General features: G+C 35.0%; 1 protein-coding gene across 1 annotated transcript in view; it reads left to right on the top strand.

The window, feature by feature from the left end:
• The window catches only part of LOC132125073 (synaptic vesicle glycoprotein 2B-like), a 34413-nt gene continuing 22007 nt past the window's right edge, over window positions 1-12406 (top strand). The window contains exon 1 of the mRNA XM_059536285.1: window positions 1-175. The gene's annotated coding sequence lies outside the window, so the exon portion shown is untranslated. The remainder of the gene's footprint in view (window positions 176-12406) is intronic.

The raw sequence follows: 12406 nt of genomic DNA, 5'->3' as shown, positions 1-12406 counted from the left end.
GCTCGCATCCTAATCTTCCTGTTCAGCATCTCTGCTGGCTTTCTGGATGATCCCTCTCTCTCATGTTTGAACACAGGCCGTTATTACCGGATTCTCAGCTTTTTGGGGGATTGTAAATTTGCACCTTTTAAAAAATACAGGGACTATTTTGGTGCATATTCAGCATAATTTGACGGTAAGAAAGTTGATTGTTTGTTTATGTGTCTTGTGTACTAGATAAAAGTGAAAAAAAAAAAAGTGAAGTGACATTCAGTCAAGTATGGTTACCCATACTCAGAATTTGTGCTCTGCATTTAACCCATCCGAAATGCACACACACAGAGCAGTGAACACACACACACACTGTGAGCACACACCCGGAGCAGTGGGCAGCCATTTATGCTGCGGCGCCCGGGGAGCAGTTGGGGGTTCGATGCCTTGCTCAAGGGCACCTAAGTCGTGGTATTGAAGGTGGAGAGAGAACTGTACATGCACTCCCCCCACCCACAATTCCTGCTGGCCCGGGACTCGAACTCACAACCTTTCGATTGGGAGTCCAACTCTCTAACCATTAGGCCACGACTTCCCCACATAGTGGGGAAGTCATATAGCTACATAGTGAATAAAATAATTTCTGCTTCTTTTTTTTCTTTTCTTTTTTGTCTTGAAAGTCCATACTAGAGGTTGCAATGCACATTGAGACTCTCTGCAGTGTAAAACTTTATAAAATATTAAAGGTAAGAACCGTGTTTGAAGATTTCAGCGCCCAGAAAACTCAGCTAAAGGGAGTTTTCCTTTCAAATAAACTGTAACCGAAGACACTGAGTTATTTAGATGATGCCTCCATTTATAGAACGAATCAATGAGCGTCTGGTTCCTGCTGAGTAGATTTTGGAAGCAGTTACATAATCAATACACAGTGAAAATATTTCTCCTGCAGCGACTAAGTGATGCAATAATCTAATATGATAAAGTGCACGATCGTCACCACATTCGAAAAGTAAAATGCTCATCAATCGCAGAGAACTTTTGCTAGACGCAATACGAAACTTGCTTTTGCTAATTCCGTTTTTTTTAGTATTTAGATATTCACAGAATAGAAGAGAAATCTGTTGGCCTTCTCTTTTTGACATGAAAAGCATCATTAAGTTTATGAAAATGAGATGTGCAATGATGCAAGAGTGTGAACTGATTAAACTATAAAATTGATGTTTATCACTTTCAGTGCACTCAAGCATGTGTGTTCAGAAATGTGTGGGCGAATGCAAGTTGTGTATTTATAAATAGTGTGTGCTTGTTGTGTACCGAAGGGTGGGGGATCTCCTTGCAGTGGATAAAAACAAATGCATTATTTATATCCTAGCTCTAAATGTCTCGTGGGCACCAGAAGATACAAAAACTGTTCATTAATTGCTCATGATGAAGCTAGTTGTGGAGTAAATGCTACTCTACTGTATGCAACTGCAGGTAAACTTATTCATTATAGTTACTAAACATAACCTGTCAAGCAAACCTAGAAAAAAAAACGTTTCTAACTCACTCTCCTAGATAACATTTGATCATTAGCTGTCTTCTGTGGCTTTCACACTGCTTCTACTGTATGTGTATTCCTGGTGATCAAATACAGAAAACGTGTTATAGAAAAATTACTTGTTAGAGGCGCCTCGCAGCGAGGGAATGCAGGGCCAAACAGATCTTGAAGACTGCTTTGAGTTAGCAGAAACGAAACTCAGACACTGCATCAAATTCAGACCAATTTTTGCATTATAGTGTTAAATGTTCCACAGTCAGATATGAGTCTAAATCTCCAAAGTAGAGTTGGCAACTGCTAAGAATTTTCAAGATAACACACAATTCCCAAAAGGATACAGTAAATGGGTATATTCAGGCCCACATGGAATCTGCTCAATTGGAATGGCTGTCATTTCTAAATAGCAGACAAAAAAAATAAGGAGTCTTATTTTCAACCCATTTTCAACCATGTTTGAATCCATTCCACAGAATTTAATCTTTGCTAAGCTCCGTCCCCATTGGTTCCTGTTACTATTATAAGCAAAAAGCAACAACATTTTGCTGTATTCTAAATAACTTTCAAGAAAAAAAAATGTATTTGCTCTACAAACACAAGTTTAAAAAGATGGGTCTTATGTCCAACGGGTCAGTAGGTCAGTTCAAACTTTACCATGTGTCACTATTACAAGTGAAAAGCAACATTCCACTATATTTTAAATCATTTACATAAAAAATGCATTCATACTTATTGAAATTCACAGACCAGACTTCGTCCATAGACAAACACTAGAAAAGTGATTATAGATGGGTGAATATATATATATATATATATATATATATATATATATATATATATATATATATATATATATATATATATACAGTACAGACCAAAAGTTTGGAAACATTACTATTTTTTATGTTTTTGAAAGAAATTTCTTCTGCTCATCAAGCCTGCATTTATTTGATCAAAAATACAGAAAAAACAGTAATATTGTGAAATATTATTACAACTTAAAGTAATAGTTTTCTATTTGAATATACTTTAAAAAAAATAATTTATTCCTGTGATGCAAAGCTGAATTTTCAGCATCATTACTCCAGCCTTCAGTGTCACATGTAACATCCAGTCTATCACATGATCATTTAGAAATCATTCTAATATTCTGATTTATTATGAGTGTTGGAAACAGTTCTGCTCTCTTATATATTTGATGAATAAAAGGTTAAAAAGAGCTGCATTTATCCAAAATAATAAAAAAATCTAATAATATATATTCTAATAATATATTTTCTTTACTATCACTTTTTTATCAATTTAACACATCCTTGCTGAATAAAAGTATTGATTTTATTTAAGAAAAAAAGAAAGAAAAAACATTACTGACCCCAAATTACTGACCATTAGTGTATATTGTTATTACAAAATATTTATATTTTAAAAACATAGCCTCTTTTTTTTTTTTTTTTTTTTACTTTTTATTCATCAAAGTATCCTAAAAAAGTATCACATGTTCTGAAAAAATATTAAGCAGCAGAACTGTTTCCAACTTTGATAATGAATCATCATATTAGAATGATTTCTAAAGGATCATGTGATGATCCTAAAAATTCAGCTTTGCATCACAGAAATAAATGATCATTTAAAGTATAATAAATTTAAAAACAATTATTTTAAATTGTAATAATATATCACAATATTAATTTTTTTTTCTGTATTTTTGATCAAATAAATGCAGGCTTTATGAGCAGAAGAAACTTCTTTCAAAAACATTAAAAATAGTAATGTTTCCAAACTTTTGGTCTGTACTGTATATATATATATACACACACACACACACACACTTCAAAATTACAAATTTCACATTTAGTCAAATTTTTACCTATATTTATCTATATCTACTGCTTATATTTTAATCATCTGTAACTAAGCTACATGGATAAAACTGAATGTGAGCTTGTGCAAAAGAGCTCTGTTTTTTCAGCCCAGCGTTGGCAGTTAATGTAATGCCAATTTTGCAGTCCTACAGTTGGCTTGTGTTTTATGTTTGTGAGAGAAGCTTTTTTTTCTGGACAGCGAATCTCAAGAGGGAGCAGAAAAAAATGCTGGAGCAGAACGTCCCTGAAACTCACATAAAAAGAGCTCAGTTTTTTTTTTTTTGGTTTCTCACTCTTCCTCTCTTTTGTTTGAACCAGCTTCCTGAAACCACGAGGGTTAAACTTTTTTTATCTGTTCATCTGTCAAGAGCATGACAGGTGTTACAGTCAACATCACCATAATGAAGCATCTCGGTATAAGCATCACAAATTCTCAGTTTCCTTGTCAGTAAGGAGCTTACTTTGAATAACAAGCAGTATTAGAAATACATAAAACATTTGTATGTATTAATAGTCAGCCGTAGAAGGAAATGTTGCTGAATTTAGCGAGTGCATGAATGTCTGCAGACTCTTTAATATTTTACTAGAGCTCTGTTCACAGCAGGGTTCTCCCTAATAGATCAACATGGCGGATTTTCACCCTGAGCCTCTGTGATTTATTCCTTTTGTGCTGCTTTTTAATTGAATAATTATGCATTCGGACAAAGATATTTTATGGACATCGACGGTTTTAAAATTCATTTGAATTGGTTGAGCCATCATGTTTTATCTAAGGCAAGTGTTATGGTGCACATCTGAAGCCAGATTTACTATATTCCAAAAAAGCACATATGGGTGTGGAATGTTCTACTGACTATGTGCAAGAAGATGCAACATCTTTTCCATAATGAACAACAAGAGCTGTACAAATTAACATAAGTTCGCAAACAAGCAAACTGTACTCTCCTCCCATAAATTTTGCATTTGAAAGGGAAATATGCAATTGACTGTCCATGTCCATTGTCCATTTCTTTTCATTGCACATTTTTCACAGTGTTTCACAGTCTTTTTTAGACCAGCACGCACATGAGCACACAAATGGGTGAAATATAATTATATTAATAATATAATTTTTGTGAAATATTGACATAGTTAATTGTCTTCTTCGTTTATTAATCAAAACAACTCTGGCTGCATAGAGCCATTTTTTGCAAACCTGTGAATGACTCCATTCTGATTCATAATGCCCACTTTTTAACATGCAATCAATTTCCGATTATATTATGATAATATTTTCTATTAAATTGTGTGTAATTCAGACACAGGGCACATTATAAAAGTTTAATATCCTATGACAATACATCACACTATCATGGTAATTCGTAAATATTCTATATTTTGGTGAATTCGTAAGAATTTAATTTCTGTTTTTGTACGATCTTCTTGACCTCCACTAAGGATTAGGTTTATCAATAAACTTTCATGCTTAAAAAAAGTCTCTTTTTGTACAACTTTCAAAATTTGAAACCAGTTCCCCAAAACGTAAAACGTTTTGAGAAAGAAATTGCTTAATCTTGTGTTTATTGCCAGCTGCATTGGAAAAACGATGAAATTATATATCATTAAAACTTTTCTGGCCACTCATTCACTTATTTCTTAGTGTATTACTGCTAATTTTGGAGTCCAAACGCAGCTGATACCATCAAATTAAAATGATATACCTGTAAACAGAGATGATAAAATACCTCGTTATCACTCTCGTTCAACTATCAATTAAAGATAATTTAGGCCATGCAAAGGGTATCATTTGGTTAATGGATACAAGGAAATTGTTTCATGGTCATGTCAAGGAAATCAATAAGACTTAGAGTGTTCCTGATGGGCCCCACTGATACAGACCTCTGGTTGCCATTAGCGATATGATGCTATCCACAATAAAATGGGCGATCCACACCTGCTTATCGGCACTAAATCTCATCATCTACACTTTAAAAAACTAATCTGGAGTTTCCGCTGTAATGCTGAAAGCGCATAAACACAAGTCGTTTCAGTTAACAAGTGCTATGCTACAAATGGAGTCTTGTCAGCTATTGGTCATCTTGATAACCCTTTACCCAGCATGTTTTATGTGTGCGCTGCTGAATTGCAAAGCAGGGAATCAATCAATAACCTGGAATTTGTAAAAGTAATACATGCACCTCTGTCTCAGAAATAGACGTGGGTGAGATGCACGTCTCCTCTTCAGCTTAATGGACCTCTCAAAATGTATTTATCCCTGCCGATCTGTCTGTGTGATAGTATTAAAAGAGCGTTAGCGAATGCGTGGCTACCACAGGATTAAAAATGGAAGATATTGTAGATTTGAAAATACACATGTAGTTCATTTCATTGCTTTCATTGTAAGATATTAGATTTAACCCTTTGTTGCGTGACACCCAATATAGATCTTTCTAAGTTCAAAGCTAGTTTTAACCATTTACCATGTGATCTGACATCCAAACCACCATGGGCCATGACCTTTGAACCCATATACAGTATATATAAAATTGAGACTTACCTAAAGTGATTACAGTACATGAAACCATGGCACACCTGAGAAACGAATCCCAGTCAAGCATCTTCATTTGGTTCTCCAGCAGAAGATTTAAATGATTTACTGAATATAAAAATGAACCCCAATACCTGCGATTAAAACATCAGTTTTATGCATGTTACATAGACGCCATATAACATTCATAACTGAATTATCTTTCTTCATGAAGCTCATTGTTTTGTGTTCATTCATGTTCATTACAGCACATGATTAAAGGGAGAGTAACTGCACACGGGAGAAGGAAAATAGGTGCATACGTGAGCTCAGAAAGCAGCGGTTATGTAACACCCAGCTGGCTGTTTTATCAAGGGAGAGCTGAAGAGGGAAGTGCTGGGTGGGGTTGTGTAGAAACATACATCAACAAGCACTGTGTGCTGTGTATGCAGCTGCTGTTAACCAAAATGAAAGCTTTTCACCAAAGTTATAAATGCATATGATGTAAATTATTCTAATAATAAATCATTACATTTTTATTCTTTTTTGTTTATATTTCAATTTTAGGCAAATAAATACAAATACATACATATAAAAATATTTCATGTAATATAAAAGTAATACAATTAAATAAAAAGAAAAAAAAACATGAAATTGATTATTATATTACATAAACATTTTGAATATAAATTATATTCTATAAAGTAAACAGTAAACTCATAACAAATAATTTAATAATTTCTCTCATTTTTATCTATTGTTTTTTTAATGTTATGTATATACTTTAGGTTAAGGTTTTATACTGTATATATGTATATACATATTTTTTATGTAACATAAAAATAAAAAAATTAAAAAGAATACAAGAATTAAAGTTAATTAAATACAGATTATATATATATATATATATATATATATATATATATATATATATATATATATATATATATATACACACACACACAAATAAATAAATTAAAAAAAAAACATTACAGTAATAATATTTTTATGTAATATAAAAATTATAAAATTAACAAGAAGAAATAAAGATACATTAAAACTGATTATTATATTATATATTTGTTTTATTAATTATTTTCATTATATCTAATATTATTTTAATTGCGGGTTACATTTTATTGTATTCAGTAAAGTAAAAAAAATGTTATTCAGGGTTATGTTATTATAATTATGTTTTTTTTATTTAATGTTATTATAGTTATTATGATTTGAAATACAAAGCCAAAGTATACTCTATTTCTGCAATAATGACCAATGGATCATTTACGTCAGGAAAGTGCATTAGGAAAGCAAATAGGTTCCATTTTGATTTCTGTTGATCTCATTGTCTATGTGAGCAGCTCATAAAACCAGTCTGTTAAACAAACCAAACAGGACTGGCTTTGTTTCGCAGAGGCAGACTGTCATTTCCTCCTCCAAGTGAGCAAAGAAAGTTTCCATGTCTGACTTTATCACTGATAAGAGATAGCTGCTATCGGCTGTCTACGACAATAACGAAATGCAATGAGACAACGGAGAGGCACGGAACAGATAAATCCTTTTCTCATGTCATCTACACACTCTGGCTCAGAGAGAGAAAGAGAGTAATCTAAAGCCATCCGTGGCCAGTGGACAGAATACAATTTCTGCAGGATTAAATCGCAGCTCTCTTCTGTCATGACGACAACTGATCTCACAAACTGATTCTCTCTGTTATTTTCCCCTCGCACATAACTTCTCAGAGATAAAGGTCAGTGAAAATAAAGAGCATTTACTGATCTGTAGACATCCAGGTCTTGTTTCGAGGGCCTTAACCACAATATACATTGACAGATTCTTCATCTATCAAAATGAAAATGCCTTCATCATTCACTCAAACTTATGTCTTTACAAAACTGTTTGATTTTCTTCTGTATTGATCCTTTTTCCAATATTTGTATTTCATATCATTTAAAAATTAGTATTTAGGTCATTCAAATATTTACATTCTATATCAGTTAAATATATGTGTGTTTTATTTTAACCAGACAGCTGAAAGAAACTGACTGTAGCATGATTTGCATTAGTCCTGCCAGAGATGCTGTTGTTCTGTAAACTTCATTTGGTGCAGATATCATCCTGCTGGCCGGCCTCTGACGTAAACAGTTCCTAGTTGGAGACTAGCAGGTTTTAGAAACCGTGAAAATAAATGAAAATGATGTTTGAATCTGTCTTCCAGGAGCTGTGATTCATGTTTTATATTAAGCTTTGAAGGCAGATGCCAGGGAGCAACGCGGGAGCCTCATGGTCAGATCATGATGAGTTAACAGCAGGCTGCCGGTGTTTGGAGAGGCCATACTTCACCTCTCTCAGCTTAACTCACAAGTTTGAGTCTATCAGCGCTTTCAGGGAGAGCTAAATTAGATTATAGTTCGCTGGGTTAGAAATAGCATCTCTGATAATGAAGATGTCACTGTCATGAGAGCTTTGGTCACAGTGGCTTTGAAAGATGTGACCTTTGTGGTAACCACATGGGATTTTGACTGCAGTTTTGTTGTCAGTGGGTGTTTGTCAAGTTTTTCTACTGATCTGTGAAAATACAACATTATTTTTCCACATCTATCATTGTCACAAATGCCATGTTGTTAAATCCCTGAGGAAATTATCCAGGTTAAACTAGCTCTGACTGGTCATTAGCTGGTCCAATCTGGTTTAGTTGGCTGATTAACTCAACTACCTGGTCAGGGATAATTGGTCCTCTTACAAAACTGTTAGTTACCCGGTTGAGATTATAATTGTAATATTTTTTTATTATTTATTAATAATATTTCTTGTTATTTTTGCACACAAATCTTTGGGACCCTGGACCCCAAACATAACATTTGAAAATTAAAGCTGCAAGCAGTATTAAAAGGCCCCTCATACCCGGGCACACCGCCATCCAGTAGCTTTAGGGAAACAGCAAATGGTGGGCAATATGCTTTTAAAATAGTAAATATAGGAGGATTATGTCAAAATATATACTTTGTTATGTACTGTAGAATATGTCATAAAGTCATTTATATGTGCCTGTGATCTTCCTGCTACCAGTTGGTGGTGTTATGACTATAACAGAATATTGGCATGTAGATGTCTTCAAGCAAGCATGATCAAACATGTGAAGTTTGGTGCAGATTGAACATGGTATGTTTGAGTTAGTGTACAACATGACATATCCTGTTGCCAACAGGTGGCGCTATGAAGATATTGGCTTTTATATGTCTTCAGTCCAGGACTCTCACCAAATATGTGAAGTCTAGTGTAGATTGGACATTGCATGTTTAAGTTAGTGTAAAACAAGTCATTTCATGTTGCCAGCAGGTGGCGCTATGATTATAACAGAATATTGGCCATTAGATGGGTTCAGGCAAGAACTCTTATCAAAACATGTGAAATCTGGGGCAGATCATTTTATGGCTGAGCTACAACAACTTCCTTTTCCATTTCAAAACATCAAACTTTGTCACAGTGCCCTTTAACGAAAACTCAAGATCTTAACTTAACATGGCAAATGCCCCTAGCGAAACTCACCAAATATAATGTTGATGTCATTAAATCTCTAGGAGGAGTTTGTTAGAGCATAAAACGTCCCACTTCCTGCTGCCAGCAGGTGGCGCTATAACTCTAACTGAACACATGCACATGTGTTCAGGACAGGACTCTTATCAAGTGTTTTCGGGGGAGATCAGACATTAGCTGCGTCTCAGTTCGGAGGCTGCGTCCTCGGGAGGTCGCATTTGAAGGCTGCATACGTCATCATGGAAGTCTCATTTAAGAAAAGTAATCATAATAAAATTGAGTGTTATTCCTTGTGTTGTTTAAAAGACTATAGTTTATTTTTTACTTTGCAATTTAACGGTTACTTTTCTTAAATGAGACTTCCCCGATGACGTATGCAGCCTTCAAATGCGACCTCCGGAGGACACAGCCTCCGAAATGTGATGCAGCAATTGTATGCCTGAATTCTAACAACTTCCTATTTCATGGCGAAACATTGAAGTTTGTCAGGCCGCCACTGACACACACTTCAACGAAAACTCAAGATCTTCGCAATTTACCATCCAAAGGCTTTAGATTACACTGATCAAATTTGGTGTTGATCTGTTAAACTCTCTAGGAGGAGTTTGTTTAAATACAACACCTGAAAATAAAAAAAGGGCACTGAGTGCCGAGTTTCGAACTTCATACCTGGAGACTTTTTTGTAGGTATTGGTGTGTTGCATGTGTCTACCGAATTTCATACATGTTTATGAAACATAGCTCAAGGGGTACATTGTTGAAATTTTATAGGCAGTGGCAATTTTGCCACAGCCGCATTTCAGATGTAAATTTTCTCCACTTCTGGCGCGTGTGTAGAGTTTCATGACTTTGATTTATTTTGGAGAACAAGAAGAAGAAGCAGCAATTCATTAGGGTCGTCGGACCATCTGTGCTCGGGCCCTAATACATCTCAACAGAACATGACTGTTAAGATGGTTTGACCTGTTTAAACAAACTACAGACTACAGCAACTTCTCTGTTACAAAATATTACCCCTCAGCGCTTATTTTAGGGTGTGCTTTGAGAAAAATGAACCCCTAGTACTTCATGCCCCAGTTTCAAGTCTAAACAGTGTTAGAAAAGATCCAATACCAAAGGAATCGACTGCTCATAGCCTAGATACATATATAATGTTCAGTGAAGCCATGAAGCTCTGTGATTCAAGGGAAACACAAATAAATCAGTATGTTTCAGAGGTCCCATGGGAACAAGACACTTACCAATTGATCTAAATGAGTAACAAGCGTGAATATTATCAGGACGGATTTCAAACGATCAGCGAATATGATTAACCTCATTAGACTCAGGAAGACCGATCTGTATATTTGATTATGAGCAATTTGATTGTTGCCAAATTGCTGAATTGTCTAAAATGTGGCGACAAGTGACTGTTATATTGAACGATTCACTGATTCATTCATTTGAATGATTTATTAAAAAATGCTGATTCATTCACGGACGAGACGTTGAGTCATTAATTCAGCTTTCAACAAGAGTTGTTCAGAAATTAAACTGGTTTCTGTCTTCATTAAGGGGATTTAAAAACACTGATAGATTCAGGAATTGATAGACATCAGTGGGTTGCAGGTTTTGCTGTGGTGTTGTTTGGAAAAAAATTTGTTGAGTGAACAAAAACAGACAAATAGTATCTGGCAATATAGTGTCTAAAATGTAAGTTACTCAGTATTAAATATGTAATATGTAAAATACAGAGAAATTCACATTGGCTATAGTTTTATGGGTTTATGGATTTCTGTTTCAGTGATACCCCTCAGGATCGTATGCTTGTTATGTAAAAACAACATGACTAACTTGTTCAGAAATACTTCTTAAAACATTGTACAGCACATAACACTGTGGGACCCATTGCATGGATGGTATAATATAAAGTATAGTTATGAAATGGGTGTGTGAACATTCTTATTATTTTGGATGGGAAGGATCATAAATAGTCAGGGCCATAATGATCAGAAGTATGATGAACACTAAGATGTAATAGGCTTTAGTTATAGCTCCTGTCCCCGATAGCTGCACACACACACCTAACCATCCACAATCTTGAAGTTTCTGATGACATTTTCTTCCATTTTGTGGAATAGTGTGATATGAGGGCCGTTTGAAGAGCCTGTCATTTCTCTCACGCTGTGCCATGTCTTCGATAATGAGCTATAAAATATGATGAGAGGGAGAGATATCACATCAGCTCCTTCACAGCCTCCCTATTATTTTGTTTATTTGTTCTGATCTCCCTTTCAGACTTTCAGCGCCTTTTGCTTTGTTCTGCCATCTTGGAATATTCTCTAAAGGGCATTTTATGCACAATGTCAAGAATATGCGGTTCACGGACAAAGAAGAGGTAGACAGGAGCAACTTTTCTCTGTTAGAAAAAAAGAAAATCATGTCTTCTGGGGGCGGGGATGGGTGGACCACCAACTGCCTAGAATCTTGTTATCCCCATGGATAATGAATGACTGGCTAGCCAGTGTTAGCCTACTGAATTTTTCATGGCCAGGCCTCTATGGTTTGACGCATGTGTTGTATATTTGGCTTGACGTGGGTGCGGTGTGGTGCACTGGAAGTGTCTTTTACCATGGCTGTATTCTTACTGCAGTGTGTTCTCTCTCAGGGAAGGTTCTCAAAGCTCTGCCATGCACAAATCAGTTATTTTACTATACACACATTATTCACCTGAAATGGCACGAGCTGCAGTGCTATTTTTGAGTTAATGGTTTCAATCTTTCTTTAGTCAGTATATGTACAGGTATTTTTGGGCCACTGATAGCACACACTGAAGAAAACATAGAAACTAATTTCACAATTAATAAAGAGAAACATCAAGTAACACATTGAAAACATGAATCAACTCCTGAACATGAGATTTTAAGAAGAATAACAGAAAAACCATTGTCTTGTAAAATTTACTCATCTAAAATTTACAAAAAAAATTGCTGACTTGGGGACATATGTGCTATT

This window comes from Carassius carassius, chromosome 43 (genome assembly GCF_963082965.1).
Source record: "Carassius carassius chromosome 43, fCarCar2.1, whole genome shotgun sequence".
NCBI classification, from domain to species: domain Eukaryota; kingdom Metazoa; phylum Chordata; class Actinopteri; order Cypriniformes; family Cyprinidae; genus Carassius; species Carassius carassius.
Note: the sequence above shows the minus strand (reverse complement) of the source record. Positions and strands in the feature narration are given on the sequence as shown.